Source organism: Tamandua tetradactyla, chromosome 9 (assembly GCF_023851605.1).
Source record: "Tamandua tetradactyla isolate mTamTet1 chromosome 9, mTamTet1.pri, whole genome shotgun sequence".
Taxonomy (NCBI): domain Eukaryota; kingdom Metazoa; phylum Chordata; class Mammalia; order Pilosa; family Myrmecophagidae; genus Tamandua; species Tamandua tetradactyla.
Genome location: NC_135335.1, coordinates 40,742,124 through 40,768,635, shown reverse-complemented (window position 1 = coordinate 40,768,635; position 26,512 = coordinate 40,742,124). Strand labels below are relative to the sequence as shown.

The 26,512-nt window shown below is 42.2% G+C and overlaps 1 long non-coding RNA gene across 1 annotated transcript in view; it reads right to left on the bottom strand.

Moving 5' to 3' along the window:
* Window positions 1–1,216: 1,216 nt before the first annotated feature.
* Window positions 1,217–26,512, bottom strand: part of LOC143646069 (uncharacterized) — a 48,752-nt gene continuing 23,456 nt past the window's right edge. Inside the window, exons 4-5 of the long non-coding RNA XR_013157250.1 lie at window positions 3,065–3,255; window positions 1,217–1,276 (exon numbers count right to left, since the gene is read on the bottom strand). This is a non-coding gene — a long non-coding RNA (uncharacterized LOC143646069). The remainder of the gene's footprint in view (window positions 1,277–3,064; window positions 3,256–26,512) is intronic.

The window sequence follows — 26,512 nt, the reverse complement described above, 5'->3', positions numbered from 1 at the left end:
AAGAGCCGGGTGGGTGGATGGAGAAAGAGGCTCACATTTAAGTCATGGAAACTGACAGTCTTCAAATGGCCTCAGGGCTGCTGACGCTGTTTAACCTAGGTTTAGGAAAGGAGTGTTTAGGAGATCATCAGTGAAGCTTTTTTTTTTCTCCTGTAGCTACAGTGAGAATAAAGGGGAAGCATAATTGGTGTCATTTGGTGAAAATGCGGCAATTTAATCATTGTCAGTTTGGTTCAGATGGGAAAGGATGGGGATGGGGTTGGGAGCCAGCAAACCCGGCAGGCCCATTGTAACAAAGCACGCTATCCTTCACTGGGCTGAACACATGAGTGGTTTTTATATCAGGAGCATTACCGGGCCCTCCTGCACGAGCTTATAGGAAGCAACCAACATCATGCCACTCTGGAATGACCAGCACGGTAAACATTACGGGATATACGCTGCAGTGTAGGTTTGCTTGAGACATGTTTTGGGGCCCAATTTCCCCACTGTAAGACCTTTGTCTCTGCTGTGCTTTCCCCCCCACCCCCCCCCACCCCCCCACCCCGGGCTGCCTTGCCCTGGGATCTTTGCATGGCTGGCTCCTCTGTGGCCTTCAGATCTCCACTGAAACGTCATCTTGCTGGAGAGGCCTTCCTGGACCACAGGATCTGCTTCACGCAGCACTGTTTGCATTCTCAGTGCATCACCAGCTCAGGTTCTCTGGGTTATGGGCATGTTTACCTTCTGGCCAGAGGATGGCCCCACGAGGGCAAAGCGCTGGTCCAGTCTTGGTCACCACTGATGGCCAGTACCTCCCCCAGCGACCGGCAGAGCATTGGCATTCAACCATTTGTGGAAAGATTAATCAATTGTCTGGTTCCTGCTCCCTGACACTTAGCCATAACAGCTCCTTGCTCCTCTACCTTTTATACCTCCAAACCCTTGCACAAGCTGCTCCCTCTACTGAGAGTACATGTCCTTCCCCCCTGCCCCATGTACCCCTGGACCACCTGATGCATTCTGTCCACTCGCCAGAGACAGGCCAATGTCTCTCCACAGCATGCCTGGTCCCCCACCCCCCACCTCAGCTTCTGACAACACCAACCTTCCACCCATCAGTTCTCCGACCTCTCTCTAATCTTGTAACCAAGAAATCAGGATTTAAGGGATGATTTTGATATAAATATCAAAATTTTTTCTATTTTAAGGAAATACCTGAAATCTCCAACTTGTAGTCCAGCTGCCTTGATCTCTGATAATGCTTGTATTATCTTCTTCTTCTTATCTTCCACCTCTGTGATTATAAAAACCCTGTAACTAACCTTCATTTGTACCTAGTTATCCAGTTTTTCAACTTCAGAGTCTTGTAATCACTAAAGACAGCCCCTAATATTTGTTAATGAAGGGTCTTGGGTCCCCGGAACTAACCCACCTCAAGTCCAAAGTTATCTTGATGACTGGGACTGGACATAACCAAAGGGGTCCCCCCTGGCACGTGCAGTAGCTTAGACTTTAACTTTCAAGTCACCTCATGTCACCATTCTCTTCCATACATTCTGTGACCAAGCATGCAATCAATCTGTGCATGCTCAATAATTAGATCACCTCTAATTTCATCATCTGGGGCCACTGTGCTCGTTAGTCTAAACCCTGCCCACCTTTCCTCTAATAAAACTATCAGAATCACTGCAGTTCGGGAAGACAGATTTTGGGCTGCTCGGCCATCTGCTCTCCTACGAAGCACATGGCAATAAACTCTTTCGAAATCTCTTTGACACCTCAGTGTCTCAGGAATTAGTTACTGAGCATGTCAGGCAAAAGAATCCACAGCCTTTGTCCAATAGCAACCTCACTACGTAAGGAGAGGGACAATGCATAATAGAAAGAGCCTCAGACTTGGAGTCAGTCCCATGTTTCAATCCTAACTCTAATACATACCAGCGATGAGTGCTCAGGGAAATGTTTCACCTATCTGGTGTCAGTTTCCTCATTTGAAAAATAGGGATCATAATAGCATCAACTAATAGAATTGCTGTAAGGACTAAATGAGGTCAGGTATATAAAAAATATCAAGTCCCAGCATCTTTTTTTTGGCATTTGGACTCTGGCATTAATCACAGCTATTTGTGGATGCTGTGTGCTTGTTTGTGACTTCTCCTGGGAGGGTCTCTGCACTGTTCCTCTTTGTAGTCTCATGTCTTGAATTTTGCCTGGAACATAGTAAGTGCTTAAAAAAGGTTGAATTAGACTGCATGTCATTGCAACATTAGCTGGCATTTGGGTGACTACCGTGCCCCTTTTCCTAGACCCACAGCTGTCCAGAGAAGGCAAACCCATATGGTTCATGTTTCCAGCAAAAATTTAAGAAGAAATGTTGCCAACCATGAGAAAATAATCGTGCCTCACATTCCCACACCAGAGTTACTTTCAATAAATTTTGTAGTCCATGCAGTCTGCCCCTCTAACCTCTGTTTATCAGTGGGAACCATCAAAAATCTACTAAGAGCAATTGAACAGAATGGACAGGAAATAACCTTTGGCTGGTATCTGAGCCTCTCAGCTCTTTCTGAAATGGGTGCATCTTCATATTCACATTTTAGTGTGAGGTCTGGTTTCCCCAAAACATTGCTCAGAAAATGCAAGACCTAATGTCCTAGCCTCCCCCTAAAATTGCCAGTCCTTCCCTTCTTCAGCCTCAGAGACAGTGTCAACTTTAAGATCACGTCCTCAGGGCCACAGAGGAGCCAGACATGCTAACAAAATATTATTTGCTTCCCTAGTTTCTTGTGCATTCAACAGGGGCCTTCAGGTCCCAGAGTCCCAAGGCAAATTCCTGTCTCTACCCATAACTTCACCACTCATCCAAGCACTAATCATTTTATCAGGCACCTAAGGTGGCTCCAGCATCTCAGTCCAAGTTTTGACTCTGCTTTCTTTTTTCCAACATTATGAATGTGCTACTTTTTAAAAAAAAAAAAAACATGTTTTTCTTGGAAAGACATGTATGTCCTCATTATAGTTCCTTAGACTTCACTGGAACATGACATACCCCTTAAAGAGTCAACTGCAACTGATTACATACCTGGAATGCATACATTTAACAGGAAGGTGATGAGATATGCTCCATCATTCAAGGACTGTGGTGGAATTGGGAGAGGAAGGCAGTGACGGGCGGAGGTCACAGGCTCGCCATCCGGGGACCATACTTCATGCAGGAGGCTGTCATTTCCTTGGAATATCTCCTCCATTCCTTGGATTTTAGGCATGTTTTCTCTTTCAATGGGAAAAATGGAAGGAATAGGTCATTGAGACCTTTCATTTTTCTCATTCCTGACACATAAACACAAAGAAACGTGCCCTCTCTAAAAATGCAGCTAAGTTAGTGAGGTCCAGGGATATTTCAAGCCTGCATTTTGGCCATTTCTTTCAGCTTTATGTGGCTTCCTGCTCTCACATCGGATGAAAACAGCTCTTTCCATGGCAACACCACATAGAGATATCACAGTTTTCTTTCTTTCTTTCTTTTTTTTAAAGCAATACTGTTTATCTTGAAACTGAACTGAATTCTCCCGCTTTTTCTCTCACTCCACAATCACAACTGCACTGGCAGGCTCTCAGAAGGGCATATAAGGACACCTCAGCCATCTTTACCAAGGGGATGTACGTCTCCCTTCTCTATTCCCACACCTGACATTGATCCTGTGAATTTGTAAACAGTCTTTAACTTTAGGTACTCAAGTCTAAGTTATTAGCTTAATGTTCAAGGTCATCCACATTGGCCCTGCCTATTTTCATATCCAAACACTGCCCACATTGTACTTTACATGCCAATAACACTGAGCTACTCATCTGTGACCCAAATACACCTGGACCTTCATGATTGGGTTTCCACTGCATGACAGTCAAGCTCAACCAACCCCCTCATTCTAAACACACACACATGCTTACACGTACATACACACAAATACACATACATACAATGTACATGTACATACAAAAGACACGTGCATACACACAAATACACATACAATGTACTGGAGTACATTCCCTGCAACATTTGGACAGAAGAATTTTTTCTGGTGATCTACAGAGAGCAGTCTAAACAAGAATGTGTATCACCTGACGAGATGGTCCTTAAAATTCCAATTAAACTATTTCCTCAAAGTTCCTTTCCCTGTAATGACTCTCAGAGGAAAAAGTAATGTAATAAAATAAGAAATCAGTGGCTAAGAGATTTCAAATGCAGTCAGGAAGCTAATTTGGAGGTTACTCTTAAATGAACTTCAGCTAGATATTGCTAATTGCTATGGTAAGCCAAGCCCAAACCGACAATTCTCCTGTAAACCCCAGGGCTCTATGTGAGACCCCACAAAAGTTTCACCCCTAAGTCTATTTTTCAGAAACCTAAAACCTCCAGATGGTTCCTAGGCCAGATAAGCCCTGAAACCCAGAGGTACAGTCTCTCCAAGAGCACCAATCAGTTGTATTCCCCTACCCCATACTGTCAACACCCCTTTACAAGATGAAGAAATTAGAATGGTCATTGCCCAAATGTCCCTAAAGAAGGGGAGAAGGGTCAAAGGAGAAGAAGGAGTTGTTACACAGAAGATAGGATTTAACAAATGAGTATGACTGAATCATTCTGTTGTTATTTCTTTTAGTCTCCAGTGTCTTAGAGCAGCTAAAAGGAAACACCTGAAATTGTGGAACTGTCACCCATGCATACTTTGAAATCTGTTCTATAGCTACTTGTGAAAATGTACTTTGAAATTTATTGCTTTTTTGTAGATACATTATATTTCACAACAAAAAGTGTTTAAAAAAAAAATTCCCTCTCCTTTCTTTAACCAAAACCCACTCTTCAGGTGAGGTTAGTTCTTTTTTCCCCTCCAGCCCTGGCTTGAATAGCCCACTGAACAAAATAAGAGTCAGGTCACCAGCTGAGAGGCTCCAGTGGAAAACCAGACTCCCCATCATTCCCAGAGAAGCCCAGACTGGGGACAGATGGGCGCCAATGAGCAGTTCATCCTATTTGAGAACTTTACAAATGCCGAGGAGACATATGGCTCCATCAGTGCCCACACTGCTCCCTCTTCCTAGAAGACCTTACTTTACTGGCTAGCTGATGAAATCCCTAAGGCTCCACTATTTCTGAGCAGCTTCAGGGATTTCACATATCTCCTCATGCAAAAGGAAAAAACAGAAGTTTAGAGCTGAGGACTCTGGCTTAGCACTGTTACCTTGCCCCTGGGTTTTGTATCGGTTGACACGCTCCTGTGCTCTAGCACAGTCTACATTCCTTAAGGGAAATTTCTTCCCATTTATATCCTCAGATCCCAGCTCAGCACAGTGTCTGATACAGAGTGTATGCTCCACAAATGCTTATTGGATGGAATTTTATTTTTACCACCCACCTGGAAGGTAGGAAGAGTGGCTATTATATATTAATAGGAATTGCAGGGTAAATTCCTTTCCCTCTCTGAACTACGTGGTATGCATGCAATAAGCGCCTTACATGCATTTACTCATTTGTTCATCGCAAGAATCCTATTAAATACTCACTATTACCACCCTCATTTTACAGGTGATAAAGCTGACGGTTAAATCTCTCCTTGGTAGATTGTATTATAGTTCAAAATATTCTTTGCCCTTCCTGGGGTTCCCCTACCCTGCAAGAGGATTTTACAGTCAGGCATAGCCCTGTGATTCGCTTTGAAAGGAAAGAAGTGATGGGTGTCTTTTCAATAGTTTTGAGAATTAGCATGCAGTTTGCTCTCTCTCTTTCCCTTTTGCTCTAAGGCAGACATTTCTCCATCAGCCTGAGTCCCAGAGTTAAGATGAGGTGGAAAAGAGATGCAGCTTACCATGTGGCCACAAAGCACAAACAAGAAATAAAGCTTTGGTTTTGTGAGCCACTGAGATTTGGGGGTCATTTGTTACCTCAGCATAACTTAGCCTAAGCTGACTAATGAACCCCACAAACCTGGTCTTTTTTCCAATGTTCCTATGTCAGTGAATGAGATCAACTTCCATCCATTTGCATAATTTCCATGAATCTGGAATTTATCTTTGGCGCCTCCTCTCCCTTCCTGACACAAGGAACCCATTTCTAAGCCCTGTCAATGTAATCTTCTAAATCTCCTGGGTCAAGGAAGACCATGTCTTCCCTTGATTGCTGAAACAATATATCTGGACTCTCTAGCTCCCCCCAACCCTGTACTCCTATTTTCCTTGCTCCAGATGATCCTCCACAGATATCCTATGATAATGACAGGATCCGTCATTTTATATAGTGCTTGGAAATCTTCGATGCCCTTCCATTGTTCTCAAGACAGAGGGCAAAATCCTTAACTTGGCTACAAAGCCTGGTGAGACCTGGCTCTCACCTACCTCCCCTGCTTCATCTCAGTCCCTGTCACTTAAACCAATGACCCAGACACTCTGATCTTCTCTCCACTCTGAAACATGCCATGCTTGTCTTCTGTCTGTGGGCCTTACACATGCAGTTCCTTCTACCTGGGGTTCTCTCTCCACTGTCCACCTTCACTCCGTATCTCACTACTCAATGTCACATCTTTAGGAGCCTTCCCCAATTCCCATAGATGACAGTGGTTCCCCTAATCGCAGGTATTCATTGCCCACGTTCCTCTCTTTCATAATGTTTTCCACAATTGCAAATTTAGATGTACTTACAAGAGTGTTTGATTAAAGCTGCCTCCTCAGCAAACCATGAGCTTCACGGTCCTGGGAGTCACCTAGAGACCCAATAACTTCTGGAACGTGGCAGATAAATAGTGCTTGATTCATGAATGAAGCCCCTTTCCATTTTGATGTTCTGGGGCTCTACATAAGACTTGGAAAATAAACTGGCTTCCTGTCCACTTGGAAGCAGGAATTAAGGTCAACCCCCCCCCCCGTTCACTTTGTTGGGTCAGAAAACCTGAGACACCACAGTCAAGTCTAGTATAGTATACACTCCAGTAAAGTCCAATTTTGTCAATGTTTACAAAGGTACTTACGCAAGTAATCTCATCCACTAGGCCATCTGGCCATGCAGAATAAAAGTTACACTCAAGATTGCTCTGGACTCAAGACCTAAACCAACGAGCAACAAATAAGACAAGCCCATGCTCTGAGGACTGACCAGGGGGCCTGAGCCTTGCTCCTCCAGGTCAGCTGGTCGTGAGTTAGGACAGGCTGTCTGTCTTTTGGAATGTGTGCAGATGGTGACCAGAAACGGAGTTCTGGCTGATATGTTCCCTCAACAACTGGCTGGGGCTTTGAGCATCCTGGGGGCACGGTTGGAGTAGTTGAATATAAACAGCCCTGGAGGCCCATGGCAGGGCCATATGCTTTTCTAGACCACCAACCACGCAGTTGGCTGTGCTACTGCTCTGACTGACAGAGGTCCCGGGAAGGAGGGCTGGGGCCAGCAGCCAAGAGATGCTCTGTGAGCCTGCAGGAAAGGCTTGATTTGCTATTTCAGGATTCTGATCTGAGTTCTAGAACACGGCTTTGTGAACATTTGTGGGACATGGCAGCCAAGGCATGAGCAACACAGTTCAATGATGAGCACCAGGTCTGTCCATAGTTTGGGATTCAAGTCCCCGAGCATGGTCATTTACTAGCAATGTAAATTTGGCCGCATGGCCATGTTTTTCTGAGCCTCGGCTTCTTCATCTGTGGAATAGGTATAGAGTGAGGACAATCCGTTCTAGCTCTGTGATGATTAAATGATGCAATGCTCACGGGAACACCTAGCACAAAGTAGGTACTCAATAAACATCCACACCTTCTCTCCATCCCCAATCCTTCTTCCAAGTATGTAGCAGGCTCAGATCCTCAGCTTTTATCTAAATAACTGAGAGTGATTCTTTGAAATTTACACCCTCATTCTGACCTTAATGGAAAGAATCAAATTCCTTCTTTCTTTTAGAAGCATGACAATCGGGAGTGAGCTTTAGGGAAACCAATGGGGCATTACAGATATGGCAAGACAGACACTAAGAAATATTTCCTCTTGTTTTTCAGGAATAATAATATCGACGTCTGCCTCTTTTTGAGTGCCTCACAGGGACCAGTCACTGGACTGGATGATTTACATACCTACAGCCCCTTAACCTTGGGCAAATTACCTATCTGTGCCTCAATTTCATCTATTGTAAAATGAGGATAATAATCCCTGCATCATACAGTTGCTTAGAAGATTAAGCAAAATACTCCATTGCACTTGTATTAGCTAGCACTGTGCTCACACTAAGTGCTCAGTGAATGGGAAACATTGCTTTCATCCATGGATGGACTGCAGACAGGCATACTGACTCAGCAGAGTCCACTGCCTGCATCTTTTCCCTAGTTCATGCTTAGTGACATCACGGAGATGGCTTCAAATCACCTATTGTGGAAGTATTTACACCAAGGAAGTTGGCAAATGCTACATAGAAATAAGGCTCTATTTTCAGAGGGTCAGTTATTATCTATTTACCAGCACACACTTACACACTTCTCTTTCTACTCTTATATTGGAGAGGTGAACCGACTTGCCCAAGGTCATGCAGCCATTAAACAGCAGAATTGGGGACCCAGTCAGGTCTGTCCAAACCCTTATTTTTTCCACAATAAATGTGCTGACACTTAAAGGAAAGGAAGAGAAAGCAAAAAAGCAATCTGCATTTTCAATGTCATGACGGCCTTAAAGACAATCTAAATATTTGACCTCTTGTTTTTAGTTTGTTGAATACTTTCATAGTGTTTTCTTTATGTCGAACACTGCTTTTCAAGAGTTAACTCATTGCATCTTAATAACATGCAAACAGACATTCTGATTCCAGAATTGCGCTCTCAGCCATGATGCTGGATTTTAACATGTAATATTTTGCTTCAACCCTCAGCACAAAATTTTTCCTGTAAGGTCTTAATAGCACTCTGTTTTCTACTCCTTGAACCAAAAAGAAAATATTTACAGATTTAAAATTGAACCATGTGGGCAGATGTCAGCACGCACAAGGGTCTAGCACATGGAATTCTTTAATCGGCAAAATTCTCATTATTTCCTAAGACTCCACTTTGGAGCAAGGCCTCATGCTGCTGAGAAATTGATATGGGAGCCCCTCAGAGGGCAGCCTGAAGGTGATGTGTGGGAAACATCTTTATAACTTTTTAGAGCTTTTCATTCGAAAAAATTTCAAACATTCACAAAACTAAAGAGATTGCTCTTTTTTTGAGGACTGACTTCTTTATGTAGTAAACTACTAAAGGACTTTAGACTCATAAGTTTAGGAGAAAAAGAGGCAACTCCAAATATATTTGTTCCAATTCCCACCACGTCTCATGATACCCACTGCTGTGGCTTTAGCATAAGCTGATAGTATCTGCTGCCTGGACAGCTTCTATAGCCTCCTTACAGGTCTCCTGGCTTCTGCGCTGTTCTCCATATAGCAGCAACCAGAGTGAGCTAGTAAAGTGGGTCATATGATGTATCTGCTGAACCCGCTGCAAGGCTTCCCATCACATAAGAACAAATCTAAACCCATGGCCCATTGGATCCCAAGAGATCAGTCCTAGAATGTTTCCTTCACCTCATCTCTTATCAGCCCCTTTGTCTCTCAGCTCCAGCCTATGGGCTTGCTTTCGCTTTCTCAAACATTCCAAGTGTTTTTCAGCCTCAGGGTCTTTGCCCTTGCTGTTTGCCTATATTAAATGCTCTTTCCCAAATGGTGATAGGCTTGGCTCCTTTTCATCATTGGAGGCTTAGCTCAGATACCACATCCCCAGAGTGCCTTCCTTCATGGCCCCATTTACACTCTCCCCTGAGACATACTATCCCATGTTTGATTATATCTATAGCACTTGTCATCTGTTTATGCGTTCTTTGTCTATTTATTGCCTTTCACAGAGTTTACAGAGAATGTGAGAGAAGGGACTTTGCTGTATTCACGTTCATATCCCCAGTACCTGGCACATATCGTGTTCAATCAGTACCTTTTGAATGAAAGAAAAATCAATGAAGGAAATGAAGTACATGGTGGTGATGAGATCCACCTGATATCTTGGAGTTTTTTCCCTGAGTAGGAAGATTATTGTGGAAATGTTTTTAGGTATCATTTCTGAATGGAGTATAAAGCCTCAAAAACCAACTGCCAGCCAGCAGGAGGTCCCCAGAAAAGCAACATGATTTGGAGGGCTGTTGTAGGTTTAATTGCATCCCCCAACCCAAAAGATATGTTCAACTCCTAACCCCGGGTCACTGTGAACCTGACCTGATTTGGAAATAGTCTTTGCTGACATAATTAGTTAAAATGAGGTCATACTGGATTAAGGTTGGACCTAATCCAATATGATTGTTTGCCTTACAAGAGGAGGGATATGCTGACACAGACAGGCAGACACAGAAGGAGACAATCACGTGAAAGCAAGGGCAGAGAGTAAAGCCATGCTGCCCAAGCCAAGGAACACCAAGGGTTCTTCCCTAGAGCCTTTGGAGGGAGTGTGGACCTGCCAACACCTACACTTCAGCCTTCTGAGCTCCAAAACTGTAAGTGAATAAATTGTTGTTGATTTAAGTCACCCCAATTGTGTTATTTTGTCACAGAAACCCCAGAGAACAAAGACTGGGTCTAAGAGTTACCTACCATCCTGCCTGCATTTCACCTGCAGATTGGAAAGAGGAGTGACAGACAGAGCCTCCTCTCAGCCATACCCTTGGGTAATTTCCTCCCCTCAAGTGTGGGCAGGACCCATGGCTTGCTTCTAACTGAGTGAAGTTGGTGAGGATGACGGGACCTCCCTCCTGTAATTATATTATGTGTTACTAGATGTCAGAAGGATGGAGCAGGAGACTCAGCTGTTGGTTGCCCGTGATGTGAGATGGTCTATGAAGATGGCCAGATGGCAAGAACTGTAGTAGCCTGTAGAAGGTGAGAGCAGCTCCCAGCTGGCAGCCAGCAAAAACATGGACCCTCAGTCCTACAACCACAGAAGATTAATGCTGCTAACCTGAGCTGGAATGTTCTTTTCCCAGGCGAGCCTCTGATGAGACCACACCCCAGCCAACACTTGGATGGCAGGTTAACAACACTCTGAACGGAGGACCCAGCTAAAGCACAGCCTGGACATCTGAGCCTTGGAAACTGTGAGACAGCAAATGTTTCCATTGTTTTAATGATGAATTTGTGGTAATTTGTCACATAGCAGTAGAAAAGTAACACAGAGTAAATTAAAATCATTCATTCATTTACAGAAATAAAGGCCCCTTCACTAAACATGTTTCTACTAAAGCCAGGTCAGAAACAATTAGAATTTATAGAACCGTGAAATTAAGAAAATAAAAAACACAATTCTTTTATTTACCATTTCAGAGTCGGTCAAGGTGTGTTAACCAGTGGCCAGTATGGTTGTGCTGTCCCCTGATAACTGGCATTAAATTAAGCAAAAAGTCCTTGTTCTAGTTTTCAAGCTGCTGGAATGCAATATATCAGAAATGGAATGACTTTTTAAAGGGGGAATTCATTAAGTCACAAGTTTACAGTTCTAAGGCTGTGAAAATGCCCAAATAAAAGCAAGCCTATAGAAATGTCCAATCTAAGGCATCCAGGGAAAGATACCTTGGTTCAAGAAGCTAATGACATTCAGCATTTCTCTCTCAGCTGGAAAGTCACACAGTGACATCTGCTAGCTTTCTCTTCAACGGCTTCCCCAGGGCTCTGTCCATTCTGTGGGCTCTGTTGGTTCTGGTGGCTCTCTGTGGCTCTCTAGCTTTTTAAAAAATGGTTCCCTCTTAAAGGACTCCAGTAAGCAACCCCACCTTGAATGGGTGGAGACACATCTCCGTGGAAGCCAACTAATCAAAAGTTACCACCCACAGCTGGGTGGGTCACATCTCCATAAAAACAATCAGAAAGCTCCCACCCGGCAATATTGAATGAGGATTAAAGAACTTAGCTTCTCTGGGGTAAAAACAGATTCAAATCAGCATAGTCCCTATAGACTTACCTTCTCAAGTGGCAGGAAAAAAAGAGAGTCAGGGAGACTTGGTCCATTCCCCAGCCATGCTTGTAGAGAGAAAGTCCTAATGATGGAATATGTAATGGCAGCCACTGAGAAGAAAATATAGCAAGCTGAGATCCTAGGGCTTGTGAAGAAAGGAAGAAAGAAAAAAATGTATTTGTGAATGCTGGATCTCAAATACAAAGAGGGTGCTTAGCAAGAAAGGAGCCACTGGTGGGCCCCAGTGTAGTTACCTTATCTGTCTCTGTCTCTGAGGACCAGCTATCAGAATCTTCACACTCCTGACGTGAGTCGGGCAGCAGTTTAAGGGCATGCCCGGGAATTAACCTAGGCTCACTGGGATTCGTTCGACAGTGCTGGACAATGCTAGCATGGGGTGAATTCTGAGCACTAGTTGGATTTTAAGTCTGCCCACTTTACAAAGCCCTGGCTAAGTTTAATAAGACTCTTGTGATGACCCCATGGGAACCATTTCATCCCTCACAAGTCATTAAAATTGGTGTCTTGTGATAGCTACCACCAGGCACCAAACATATTTTTGAAATGAAAAGACAAAGACATAGCACAGATGCCAAAAAAATCCCATAAGAGAATAGAGCTGAGGGACCATGTACTTCCTAGGATATTATCTTCACCTTCATATCAACTGGTGATCTCTATCTTAAATCTGGAGCACTTCCCTCCTAGGGTTATGACTCAGACTCTCTGGGCACACCCTGGTCACATCCTTCTCTGGGTCCCACCAGCCTCTGGGGCAGGGAAAAGGGGCCCACAGCGCTAGAGGGTAGAGGAACGAATAGTTCTCTGGAGAGACAAAGAAGGTGCAGAATCCAAAGGGAAACAGCTGGGAATCGGGGGCAGCTGAGCTAAGGAAGCGGTAGATAGTAGAATAGCATTGGCATGAGATCAAATGGGACAGAATTAGACCAAACTTGGGCAAAATGGTCACTAATGAATATCAGCTTGCCGTCAGCAATTATCATTTGTCTTGGGAAATAGTTCTTAAAGTGTAGTTTCTGTAACAACAACATCCACATTATTGGAATTCTAGTGAATGTATAAATTTTCAGGCCCCCTCCCAGACCAACTGCATCAGAAGTTCTGGGGGTGGGTGTTAACCAGAGCTCCAGAAGATTCGGATGCCTGATACACTTTGGCTTGCTATGCTATTCTTGGGTATCTAAAGCCCTCACACTGTCTCCAGGCATTCAAATTCCTTCCCCACCTAGCAGTAACCTGGACTTTGCCTATATTCTTCTCACCTTCCCTCATGGAATTGTCTAGACCTATCTGTCAGACCCTCCCATCACTCTTTCATGCTCTGGTGTTAGTAGTTGTGATTGATTGGATTATTGGCCCCAATTCTTTACCCTTCCCTGTATCTGGTGCCCTTTGCCATGAAACTACCCAGTTCCTCCACAAAAGGATAATCCCCTCTCTTTCATCCTTAGACTTCATTAGCTGACTTGCTTTAGCTAATGGGGCAATAGCAGATATGATGCAAGCAGGGGCTTGAAATCTGTTTGTGCAGTGGAGCTTGCCCTTTCACACCTCCACCATTGCCCCAAGATGGCTTCCTCCAGGGACAAGCTGCCCCTTCAGCCTGGCCTCAGAATGAATCCATGTGCAACAGAGCCACCCAACCACCTAAGCCAACACACAGGCCTATGAACAAAATAAATGTTCTATTGTTGTATACCTCAAGATTCTGTGGTTGTTTGTTATGCAGCAGCAGCTGACCAGTACTATGGGCATCAATTGATTCTGGTGCTAGTCTCCTGAGCACTCTATTTCCCCTACAACATGGGCCTCTTGAAACCCAGTATCTTGAGTACTACCAAGGACACAGTGGGGCATATATTTTAGGGGAGATCAATTTAGGAAATGGAAAGCTCTCTACTTCCCTCAAGCTACTGTGAGTAGGGTTGCCCTGAGAATCACTATTGGATCAGTGTGTGAGAGAGGACACTGAAGATAGAGTGGGAAACCCAATGGGAAGGAAAGACAAGAATGGGTTTGAATAGAAAATAGGCAATAGATTAGGATGAGAAGACAGTAACCAGTGACAAGAGATGTCACTTTTGCCTACTGCTGATGGCTTCCAAAGAGAATGTGCAAGTGACTCCCCTCTAGCCAAACCCATCTTCACCCATTCTTGTTTTTCACTATGGTTTTTGTGTGATCTTCCTTTTCCTTAGCAAGTCAGGAATTGTGCTGGTGGTGCCAGGACGAAATACAGCATCCACTGGGCTGGAGGTGGCTGGGTCCTGTTTGTATTGAGTCAATTATTCACTTAGGAAGCCAAGTACTCCCACCCAGACTTTTACATTTCAATTCACTGTTCCGAGGTATTTTTCTTAGATGCAGCAATGGCAATAAACACTGCATGGGCTTCTTGCTTAGGGCTGCCTGGGAACTCAGACACGAGGGAGGCAGCCTGTGCTGCATGCTTCCTGTCCAAATCACAACCCAGGGAAAACTGAGGTTACTCCAGGGCATCCAGGGTTTGGCTTCCATATATGTTGAATGATGCTTGTTATGGGCTTTTGTCCTACAAGTCAAATCCTGTCCAAATGGAGAATAATTTAATGAGTACTTTCTGGGTAGCCAGAAGTAGGGTTGTTGGGATTTTCAGTCCTGGAATGACAGGCTCAAAGATAGGTTATAAAATACCTTCTCTTACCAACCCCAATTAATTTGGCTGATTTGTGCCATACGAATATCATCCACCCTAACCCCAGCACAGGGATCCAGGCTGGCCACAGCTTCCCAAAAAGAAAGAGAGATGAGGGAAAGTACCGTTGGTTGAGCACTTGCTATGTGCTCATTGCCCCAAGTGCTTTACATAAATTGTCAAAATTCTCTCCCAACTCTGCAAGGTGATATCCTTGTTCCCATTTTACAGATAAGAATAATGTCACATAGGGAGGTAAAGTAAGTTGCCCATAGCTATTAAGCTAGAAAGCCAGGGTAGAAATCCAGACTTAGTTAGAGACCAAATTTTACATTCTTGCTATTAGACACATCAGTATTTTACTAATAGTCATTTAACTATTAACTCCTTGGGGGCAGGGACTGGGTCTGCTCTATCCCTGGGCTAAGTTTACAAGCATTGTGAAGAGTCCAGTCTTGGTCAAACACCTATGTGTGACTCTTCAGGCAATTACAGGCAATTTGTAACAGGCAATTACAAAGGCTTTAACCCGGCAGGTCTCCCAGGGCAAAGCCTACCCTCCCCGTACAGATGGGCTACACAGCTAATGCAGTCAAGGACTCAGGCCCCTGGTTGGTCACACTCTTACCTCATCTGCCTGCCCCAGCTGACTCTGCTGAAACCTCCTCATTGGGGAAAGATACTTTTCTCCACTGTGACCCATACTTTTCCACTCCCAGCCATCCCTCCCTACCTCACTTCTTGTGCCCAGATACATAAAATGGCAGGAGGCTTTTGTTCAGGGTCTTCTTGGTAGTGAGACGTCCCCCATGTTTGGGTGGGTCTTTGCCCAGTGGTGCCACTCTATGGGGAAAGAACGGACCCCTGCTGATACCATGGCGATAAGCAATGAAAGTCTTCATGGTTACGCCTGTTTTGGCTTTCATCTTAATTGGCCACCCCCAACACCTGGCAGCTCAGGTCCTCTTCTGACATATTGTCTTACTAGACTTCTCAATACCAGTGTTGAGTATTATCTAGGGAGGACTAGTATCCTCCCTTTCCAGCTGAAAGAGAAGTAAAGCTCAGAGAGGCCAAGCAACTTACCTAAGATTACACAGGTATAAACCAGTAGAACCAGGATTTGAATACAAGTCTGATTCCAGAGTCTGAGTTCCTAATCACAGGCCTCTTTTGTAGGTTGCTAGTGTCGGTACATCATGGCCCAATAGCGCCACGTGAGAAGTGGTTACCAGGCAGGAGAGGAACTCTCTAAAGGACGAGTTTTCTCAGACCCACAACAGACACTCCAGACGCCTTAGAGACACACGGCCTTGTTAACATCTGCATTTATGGCAACCTTGAAGCTTTACAGATACTTTGGGAATGAAATAGACCCTCTCCCATGATGGTGCTGACCCAGCCTTGGAGCTCACCTTTTGAAATCCCAAGAATGAAAACAATGACAACAGTAGATTTCAATGGGCATTTACAAAAGCAAATCACTTCTTGGATGAGAAACAATATTAAAAATGTATTTCATTCATTTCCCGGTGCCTGCTCATGCAAAAAAAAAAAAAAAAATGTATTTCAAAGTTTCACATTTCCCCAGCCTGAAAATATCCAAAAATGGAGGAAACAGAGATAGATTGGAAAAAACAGTAAGAGCCAGTTTCTATGATTCCCTACTTAATCCAAATTCTTCTTAAACTCAGAGAGAGACATGCAAGGAGATTCCATGGGGGCACATCAGGGACTCCTCACCTGAGCACATATCATAATAAATAAGAACCCCGACGACAGCTGTGGGAAGTGCCTGCATTTTGGGGGATTCATGCTTTGTTTTAGTTTTGCCTGCCTAATATCTATTCTCTCTTCTTCTGAGAACATCACCCCAATTTTCCTAGAGGATGCCTGCCATCTTCTTTTGTGTTTATGGGGCCTGGGAGGGGAGAACCTTATTCTCTGTTCCTAGGGCAGATACCTGAGGTAAATAAGCCAGGTCGCTCCAACTAGCACAGCCCTGATATTCAGTGTGCCAGTCTGAATCTGTGGTAGACCCCAGAAAGCCATGTCCTTTAATTCTCATTCAATATTGCTGGCTGGGAGCATTTTGATTGTTCCCATGGAGATGTGACCCACCCAATTGTGGATGGTAACTTTTTTTTTTTTGCATGGGCAGGAATTGGGAAACGAACCCAGGTCTCTGGCATGGCAGGCAAGAATTCTGCCTGCTGAGCTACTGTGGCACACCCAGTGTGGGTGGTAACTTTTGAAAAGATAGATAGCTTCCATGGAGTTGTGACTCCACCTATTAATCCTTTAAAATTGGAAGCATTTTGGAGAAAGTCTCCAGCAGATGCCACCATGTTCACTATGTGCCTTTCCCAGCTGAGAGAGAAATGTTGAACTTCATTGGCCTTCTTGAACCGAGGTATCTTTCCCTGGATGTCTTAGATTGGACATTTCTATAGACTTGTTTTAATTGGGACATTTTCTCGGCCTTAGAACTGTAAACTAGCAACTTATTAAATTCCCCTTTTTGAAAGCTGTTCCCTTTCTGGTATATTGCATTCTGGCAGCTGGCAAACTGGAACACACCCAGTGGTTGCTCCAAGGATGGGATCCCCAGGTCAGTTTGGTCCCTGCACAGGGGATCTAAGGTTTCTGAGGGAACTACCAGGAAGTGCAGCTCTTTGTTTCCCATCACTGGAAATGCAGACAGGGATGAAGGGAGAGACTCAGAAGGGCTCTTGCCTAACAGGGAAGGTGAGAAATGAGTGGGAAGGGACTGATTCCTGGCTGTTTCGGCCCCTGTTGGCATAAATCAGTAAAATTTATTGGCTCTCTGTCAATGGTGAGCAAAAACTCCTAACTAATGCAATGTTAATGAGGATAACACAATACAAAGATACAAACAGCCGCCCCCTATATCCTGGGGTGCTGGATTGGGAATCAACAATTATTCAAGAACTTCCTGCATCACACACCCTGGGTCAACACTTGTCTTACATTTGAGGGCAATTATATAGGCTTCTACCCAAGTGGTACCTGCCTTAGCTTTCTAGGGCTGTTGTGAAAAAGTACCACAGACTGGCTGGCTTAAATGGTAATTTATTATTTCGTGGTTCTGGAGGTTAGAAATCTGAAATCGAGATTAGAAGTCTGAAATCAAGGTGTCAGCAGGTCCATGTTTCCTCTTAAAGAAGAGAATCTGGTATCATAGTTTGCCAGGCTGCTACCACACAGTGGCAGGTAGAATTTGGGGTTGGCTTAAACAACCAGCATTTATTAGCTCATGGTTTCAGAGGATAGAGGCCCAAAATCCAGGCATCAGCAAGGCCATCCTTTCTCCCCAAAGTCTATGGTGTTCTATTGCTGGCTTGTTGCAATTCTAGGGGTTCCTTGGCCTGTGTCTCTGCCTCCTGTCACATGGCAATCTCTTCTCCTTGTCTGCTCTTCTGGTTTCTACTTATTTCTGGCTTCTGGTGCCTCCCAGTCACCTTCTCTTTATAAGGTTTCCCACAATACAGACTAATGCTCACCCTAATTGAGTTGGGCCGTACCTTCACTGAAAACCACATTTTCAAAAGGTAAGATTAATTTACTAGTAAATCCACACCCAAAGAAATGCAGATTAGATTAAGCACATGTCTTTCACTGGGATACATAATTCAACCAACTGCACCTGGTGTCCAATGGGTGGCAGACAATCCATGGCATTTCTTGGATTATGGTGGCATACCTCAATCTCTCTCTCTCTCTCTCTCTCTCTCTCTATATATATATATAGAGAGAGAGAGAGAGAGAGAGAGACAGAGATCTGACTATATATATATATATAGAGAGAGAGAGGGACTGATATATATATCAGTCTCTGGACTCTCTCTCCCTCTCTGTGTCCAAATTTCCTTTTCTTATAAGTACACTAGTCATATTGGATTAAAGCCCACCTAACTCCTTGTAGCTTCATCTTAACGAATAATACCTTCAAAGATTCTATTTACAAATAAATTCATATTCACAGACCTGGGGGGTTAGGACTTGAATGTATCTTTTTGGGAGCCACAATTCAATCCATAATAGTCCTTCTTCCTGGAAAAATTGACCCATGCTCAGTTCCACCCAGTGCGCTCCTTCTTATCCTTCAATACTCTCTATTGCCTTCCCATCTCAGAGCCAAGCACTACTCCTCTGGGCTCCCACAGCACTGTGCCATACCTCTGTTGTCACCTCTGTCATACTTCCTTGTTTTGTATCTGCCCATAGCATGATTTTTATTATTATTATCAAAGTGAGAGATACACAATGCTGAAAGAAAGTTCCTAAAAATACACGAGGGAATGAAATAAAAAGCAAAAATTTTCCTTCCAACCCAGGGGGTAAACATCATTGTTTTGGTTTGCTGATGCTAGCAAAATGCAATATACCAGAAATGGATTAGCTTTTAAAAAGGGGATTTATTAAGTTACAAGTTACAATTGTAAGGCTGTGAAAATGTTCAAATTAAGGCATCAAAAAGAGGCTATCTTCACTCAAGAAAGGCCAACTGAATCCAGGATTTCTCCATCGCATAGTGAGGCACATGGTGAAGCCTGTTGTCCTCCTCTCCCAGCTCTGTTTTCAAACTGCTCCCTCAGCATCTCCAAGCATTTGTTTCTGATACAAATATTCTCTTAAAGAACTCCAGTAAGCTAATTAATGCCCTTGAATGGGTAGATTCACATCACCATGGAAATAACCTAATCAAGAGTTCCCACCCAACAATAGGTCTGCTCCTACAGGATTGGATTAAAAGAACATAGCTTTTCTGGGGTACTTAACAGTACACACCAGCATAATCATCAATACTTGCTGTAAATCCATCCAGGTGCTTTTTAATCACACTACACTAAATTTGTCTGTCTGCACCCTGACACGTGAATGCTCCAAGGACAGGGATTTTGCTTCATTCATACTGTAATTGTACTGTGGGGACAGACTGCGGGGGTTCTAACCCTCATGCAAGCCTTTGCTAGCTTTGGGATTGGGCACGTTAGTTAAACTTTCTTCATCTGTAAAATAGGGCTCATCAGAATCTTGAGAGCATTAAATGAGTTAATATATTTAAAGCACTTAGAACAGGGCCTGGTATATGATAAGCAGTACATAAATGTCCGCTATCACCAATATTAATCAATACTCCCCATGTCAATTTTTACAAACAAGTGTTGGCTTAGTAAACAATGTTCTCATAATCTGTAGGTTCCAAGGGTGCACGCAGTGAGCTAACCTTTAATTTTTCCTTCTGTGCAGGCAGATCCAGCACTTCCCCAGGGAGTTTCCTCCCCCACCTTCATCACCACTGACATTTACTGAGCTGTTATACCAAGGCCAGTTCCACAATCATCAAATATCTTATCTAATTTCATCCTCACAATATTTCTATGGGAAAAATTCTAACAGGGGTGCAAGGTAGTTCAGTGGTAGAATTCTCGCCTGCCATGCGGGAGACCTGGGTTTGATTCTCAGTCCATGCACTTTCCCCAAAAAACAAACAAACAAACAAACAAAAATTCAATAAATAGCACTGTAGTAATGAGATACTCACATGGAAAAACAATGAAATGTGACCCCACCATAAGTATACCAAAAAAATAAAAAAATACTAAGAACACTCACAGGCACCAGCATAGCATCTCCAACCTGCACTATACCTGCACTGCAATGCATTACTGCACTGTTGTGCCCTGCCCTGTGCCCTGTATCCTGCTCCACATCCATCCCTGCATTAGCTAGGGTTCTCTAGAGAAAAAGAATCAACAGGAAATATCCATAATATAAAATTTATAAAAGTATCTCATTTATCTGTGGGAACATAGAGTCCAAAATCCATAGGGCAGGCTGTGAAGATGACGATTCCAATGAAGGGTCTGGACAAACTCCACAGGAGAAGCTCACCAGCCAAAGCTGAAACTGTCGCTTCTGAGTCCTTCTTAAAAGGCTTCCAGTGATTAGATTAAACATCACTCATTGCAGAAGACACTCCCCTTGGCTGATTACAAATGGAATCAGCTGTGGATGCAGCCAAGTGACCATGATTTAATTCTATGAAATGTCCTCATCGCAACAGACAGGTCAGCACTTGCCCAACCATTCAAACAGTTACTACCACCTGGCCAAGTTGACACATGAACCTGACCATGACAATCCCACAAATACAAGGCCTTAGACTACTGAAGGAAATCAACTTCCAAAGTAAAGCAATCAAGATATTTACATGCCATGAAGACAGCAGAAGATCACTAAGCACATCATGATGCAGACAGACATAGCCCAGTCTAATGATCAAATTAAAACACCTAAGGAGACACAGACATTGGAACAGCTAATCAAAGATGTTTATATAACTCTACTAAATAAAATAAATGGGATGGCTAATGACATAAAGGAGACCAAGATGACACCAGAAGAGCATAAAGAGGAATTTGAAAGAATAAATAGAAAAAGAGCAGATTTCACATAGATTAAAGATGCTGTAGACCAAATAAAAAGCATACTAGAGACACACAACAGCAGATTTGAAGAGGCAGAAGAAAAAATAAGCGAACTAGAGGACAGGACAACTGATTTCAAACACTCAAAACAGCAAATGGCAAAAAAGATGGAAAAATTTGAATTGGATCTCAGGGAAATGATGGACAAAACAAAGCACACAAATATAAGAATCACTGGTGTTCCAGAAGGAGAAGAGAAGAATAAAGGGCTAGGAATATTAACTGAGGATATAAAAGAGGAAAACTTCCCAACCCTTATAAAGGACATAAATATGCAAGCCAAAGAACTGTAACAAACTCCAAATAGAATAATTCCAAATAGGCCTTCTGCAAGACACATACTAATCAGTCAGGGAAACCATATAAGACTGAGTTCAGACTACTCAACTAGCAGCATGGAGGCAAGACGGTAGTGGTATGATATATTTAAGATCCTGAAAGAGAAAGACTTCCAGCCAAGAATTCTGTTCCCAGCCATATTGTCCTTCAAAACTGAGGGAGAGATTAAAATTTTCACAGACAAACAAATCCTGAAAGAATTTGTCAACAAGAGATTGGCCCTACAAGAAATACTAAAGGGAGTCTGCCAGTGGAAGAAAAAAAAAGACAGGAGAGGGAGGTCTGGAGGAGGATACAGAATTGAAGAGTATCAGTAAGGATAATTTAAAGGCTAAAAAGAGAAAAGAGGGAAAATAAAATCCAAAAGATAAGATGGTAGATTCAAGAAATGCCTTTTCATTAATAACTTTGAATGTTAATGGACTAAACTTACCAATTAAAAGATACAGAATGGCAGAATGGATTAAGAAATATACTCCAGCTATATACTGCTTACAAGTAACTCATCTTAGACACAAAGATACAAATAGAATGAAAGTGAAAGGATGGGAAAAGATGTTCCACGCAAGTTGTAACCAAAAGAAAGCAGGAGTAGCTATACTAATATCAGACAAAATAGACTTTAAATGTAATACATCAGGAGTAGCTATACTAATATCAGACAAAATAGACTTTAAATGTAATACATCATAAGAGACAAAGAAGGACACTATATATTAATAAAAGGGACAATTCACCAAGAAGAAATAACAATCATAAATGTTTATGCTCCCAATCAAGGAGCTCCAAAGTACATGAGACAGACATTGGCAAAACTGAAGGGAGTGATAGATGTTTCAACAATAATAACAGGAGACTTCGATATACTACTTTCCTCTATAGAGAGAACAATCAGACAGAAGATCAACAAGGAAGTAGAGAAATGAAACAATTTGATAAATGAATTAGACCTAACAGACATATATAGGTCATTACACCTCAAAACACCAGTATATGCAATCTCCTCTAGTGCTCATGGAACATTCTCCAGGATAGACCATATGCTGGGGTACAATACAGGTCTTTATAAATTTAAAAACATTGAAATTATTCAAAGCACTTTCTCTGATCACAGTGGGATGAAGCTGAATCTAAATAACCACCAAAGAATGAGAACATTCACAAATATATGGAAATTAAATAACGCATTCTTAAACAACCAGTGGGTAAAAGAAGAAATTGCTAGAGAAATCAGTAGCTATCTGGAGATAAATGAAAATGAGAATACAACATATCAAAATGTATTAGATGCAGCAAAGGCTGCTGAGAGGGAAATTTATTGCCCTAAATGCCTATATTAAAAGACAAAAAAGAACCAAAATTGAGGACTTAACTGCTCACCTGGAGGAACTTGAGAAAGAACCACAAACTAACTATTTTATTTACTAAAGTAAATAAAAGAGAAATAACAAAGATTAAAGCAGAGTTAGATTAATGGGAGAACAAAATAACAAGAGAAATAATCAATAAAACCAAAAGTTACTTCTTTGAGGAAAATCAATAAATTAATGGGCCACTAGCACCGACAAAGAAAAAAGGAGAGAGGATGTAAATAAAGAAAGTCAGAAATGAGAAGGGGTGCATTATCACAGACCTGAAGAAAGAAAAGAAATCATAAAAGGATACTATGAACAAAGATATGCCAACAAACTAGACTACTTAGATGAAATGGTCAATTCCTGGAAACACACAAACAAGCTATACTGACTCAGGAAGAAACAGAAGATCTCAACAAACCAATCACAAGTAAAGAGATACAATCAGTCATCAAAAATCTTCCTACAAAGATAAGCCAGGGCCAGATGGCTTCACAGGGGAATATTATCAAACATTCCAAAAAGAACTAACACCAATCCTGCTCAAACTTTTCCAAAAAATTGAGGACAAAGGAGCAGTACCAAACCCATTTTATGTAGTTAGCATCTTTTTAATGCCAAAACTAGGTAGAGATGCTATAAGAAAGGAAAACTACAGGCCAACCTCCCTAATGAACATAGATGCAAAAATTCTCAACAAAATACTAGCAAATCAAATCCAACAACACACTAAAATTATATACCACTACCAAGTGGGGTTTATAGCAGGAATGCAAGGATGGTTCAACACAAGAAAATCAATTAAGGTAATATAGCACATTAACTGTATTAAAGGGAAAAATCACATGATCATTTTGATCGATACTGAAAATTCATTCGACAAAATTCAACATCCTTTTCTGATTAAAAAAAAAACACTTCAAAAGATAAGAATCAAAGGTAATTCCTCAATATGATAAAGGGCATATATGAAAAAACAATAGCTAGCCTTGTACTCAATGGAGAGAGACTAAAAGCCTTCCCCCTAAGATCAGGAACAAGACAAGGATGCCCTCTATCACCACTATCATTCAACATTGTACAAGAAGTTCTACTAGAGCAAACAGGCAGGAAAAAGAAATAAAGTACATTAAATTAGAAAAGAAGAAGTAAAGCTTTCATTATTTGCAGATGATATACTTGGAAAATCCTGAAAAATCTACAACAAAGTTACTTAAGCTAATAAACAAACTCAGCAAGGTTTTATAAAATTTTATAAACAGGATATAAAATTAATGTGCAAAAATCAGTAATGTTTCTATCCATGAATAATGACCTGATTGAGGAGTCAGTTAAGGGAAAAAATTCCATTCAAAATGGCAATTAAAAGAATCACAGTACTTAAGAACGAACTTAACTAGGGACAACTACTTGTACACAGAAAACTACATAACATTGCTAAAAGAAATCAAAGAAGATTTAAAATAGTTGGAAAGACATTCCCTGATCATGGATAGGAAGGCTAAATATAGTTAAGATGTCAATTCTCTCCAAATTGATCTACAGATACAACACAGTACCAATCAAAATTCCAACTATCTACTTTGAGACTTGGAAAAGCTAGCTACCAAATTCATTTGGAAAGGAAAGAGACCCCAAATAGCTAAAAGCATCCTAAAAAAGAAGAACAAAATGGACGATTAACACTTCCTGACTTTAAAACTTATTATAAAGCCACAGTGGTCAAAACAGCATGGTACTGGCACAAAGACAGAAGTATTGACCAATGAAATCAAATTGAGAGTGCAGAATAGACCACCAAATCTATGATCAGCTGATTTTTGACAAGGCCCCCCAAACCCACTGAACTGGGACAAAACAGTCTTTTCAATAAATGGGCATGGGAGAACTGGATATCAATAGTCAAAAGAATGAAAGAGGACCCTTACCTTACACCCTATACAAAAATTAACTCAAAGTGGATCAAACACCTAAATATAAGAACTAGCACCATAAAACCTCTAAAGAAAATGTAGGGGAATCATCTTCAAGATCTAGTAATAAGAAGTAGCTTCCTAAATTTGCACCCAAAGCACAAGTAACAAAAGAAAGATAGATAAATGGAAAGTCCTCAAAATCAAATGCTTCTGCACTTCCACAAAAAAAAATACTAAGATTATCTCAATCTTCCAGTTGAGGACAAAAAAGTTCAAAGAGGTTAAGTTAACCCAACCCAAAGGCCACACAGCTGGTCGGTGTCAGAGCTAAGGTTAGAATGCACTGTTCTCCTACCTCCACCGCACTGCCCAACACTGCCCTATACCACTGTTTCAGTTTCCCAGCTTCTACGACAAACACCACACATTGGATTGGCTTAAACAACAGGTTTATGGTTTCAAAGTCTGTGAGGCTGGCTTCCCCCTGGGGTTGGTAGCATTCTGGCTGGCCAGCAATCCTTGGGGTTCTCTGCCTTTCCCACCACATGGTGATTTCCTCTCCTTTTACTTCTGGGTTCCCTTAACCGCCAGATTCTCCCTATAGCTCTTTTCTTCATAATACCTCCAGTAATTAGATTAAGATCCAACCTGTTTCAGTTGGCCATTCCTTAACTAAAAATAACTTCTTTAAGAGGTTTGTTGATAATGGATTCATACTCACAGGGATGTATTTTGACACTAAGAACACGTGTGATCTGGGGTACGTAAATTAACCTACCACAATTGCCCTATACCACCTCACGTTCTTTGGCTCTTCTTCCATACTCCTGCTCCCACCTCCACCACCACAACCCATGGTCTCCAGTGGACTGCTAGCAGGGTTATCCAGGGGCTTGATCACGAGATGTTTGGCAAGCCATTCAATATGGTCTGTTTTACCTGTTCAACCCTGTTGATATCTGAGTCATGCTTCAGGAAATGTCTGGTTTCCAGATCTCTTAGTGGTTAGTAATTTCTGAGTTGAGTTTACTCAACCTGGCTTCATGCTCCTAGAAATTATTTCATTCAAAAAATAAAAATCCTGGAGCACCACTAACTCAAATCTAGTGACAAGTTTCAAATACCATTTTTTCTTGTAGTCCAAGAGCAGATTTAATTCATGTTCACCAGAATGTTCTAAATTTTCTAATGGATCTGATCTTGCAAACTTTGTGTTCTGCATCTAATTCTTTGGATCTGTCACTGTCGGGACCCTACACCACCATCCCAGCAGGACTCCTAACTTCTTTGTGCCTCTGTTTTCCCTTCTTGAGGTGAGGTACCCAAAGCATCAACCCATTGGTTCTGTAGTAATGTGTGGAGGTCAAATAAGGAAGATGGAAGAGTCTTCCATCTGAGCAAAGACACATTCTCCTATCCAGAGGAGCAATGAGCCTTTTCTATCCCTTTTTCTTCTGTAGTCTATTTCCTCTTCCTGGGGTCCAGGAATTAACCCTGACATTCATTTTATATACTTACTCACTGAAGCCTCAGTCCCAGCCCCTAGCAAATGCTGGCAGGAAAACTTTGTCCTACAGACAATGTGACAGGCCCCAGGCCAGGCTGGGGCATATAATGGTGACCCAAAGCAGCTCGACCCTAGCCTGCACTGAGCCCATGCCCCTCTGAGGGTATCCCAAAACAGCCTCCATTTTCTCATCTACAAAATGGGTTTGAAAACAGTCC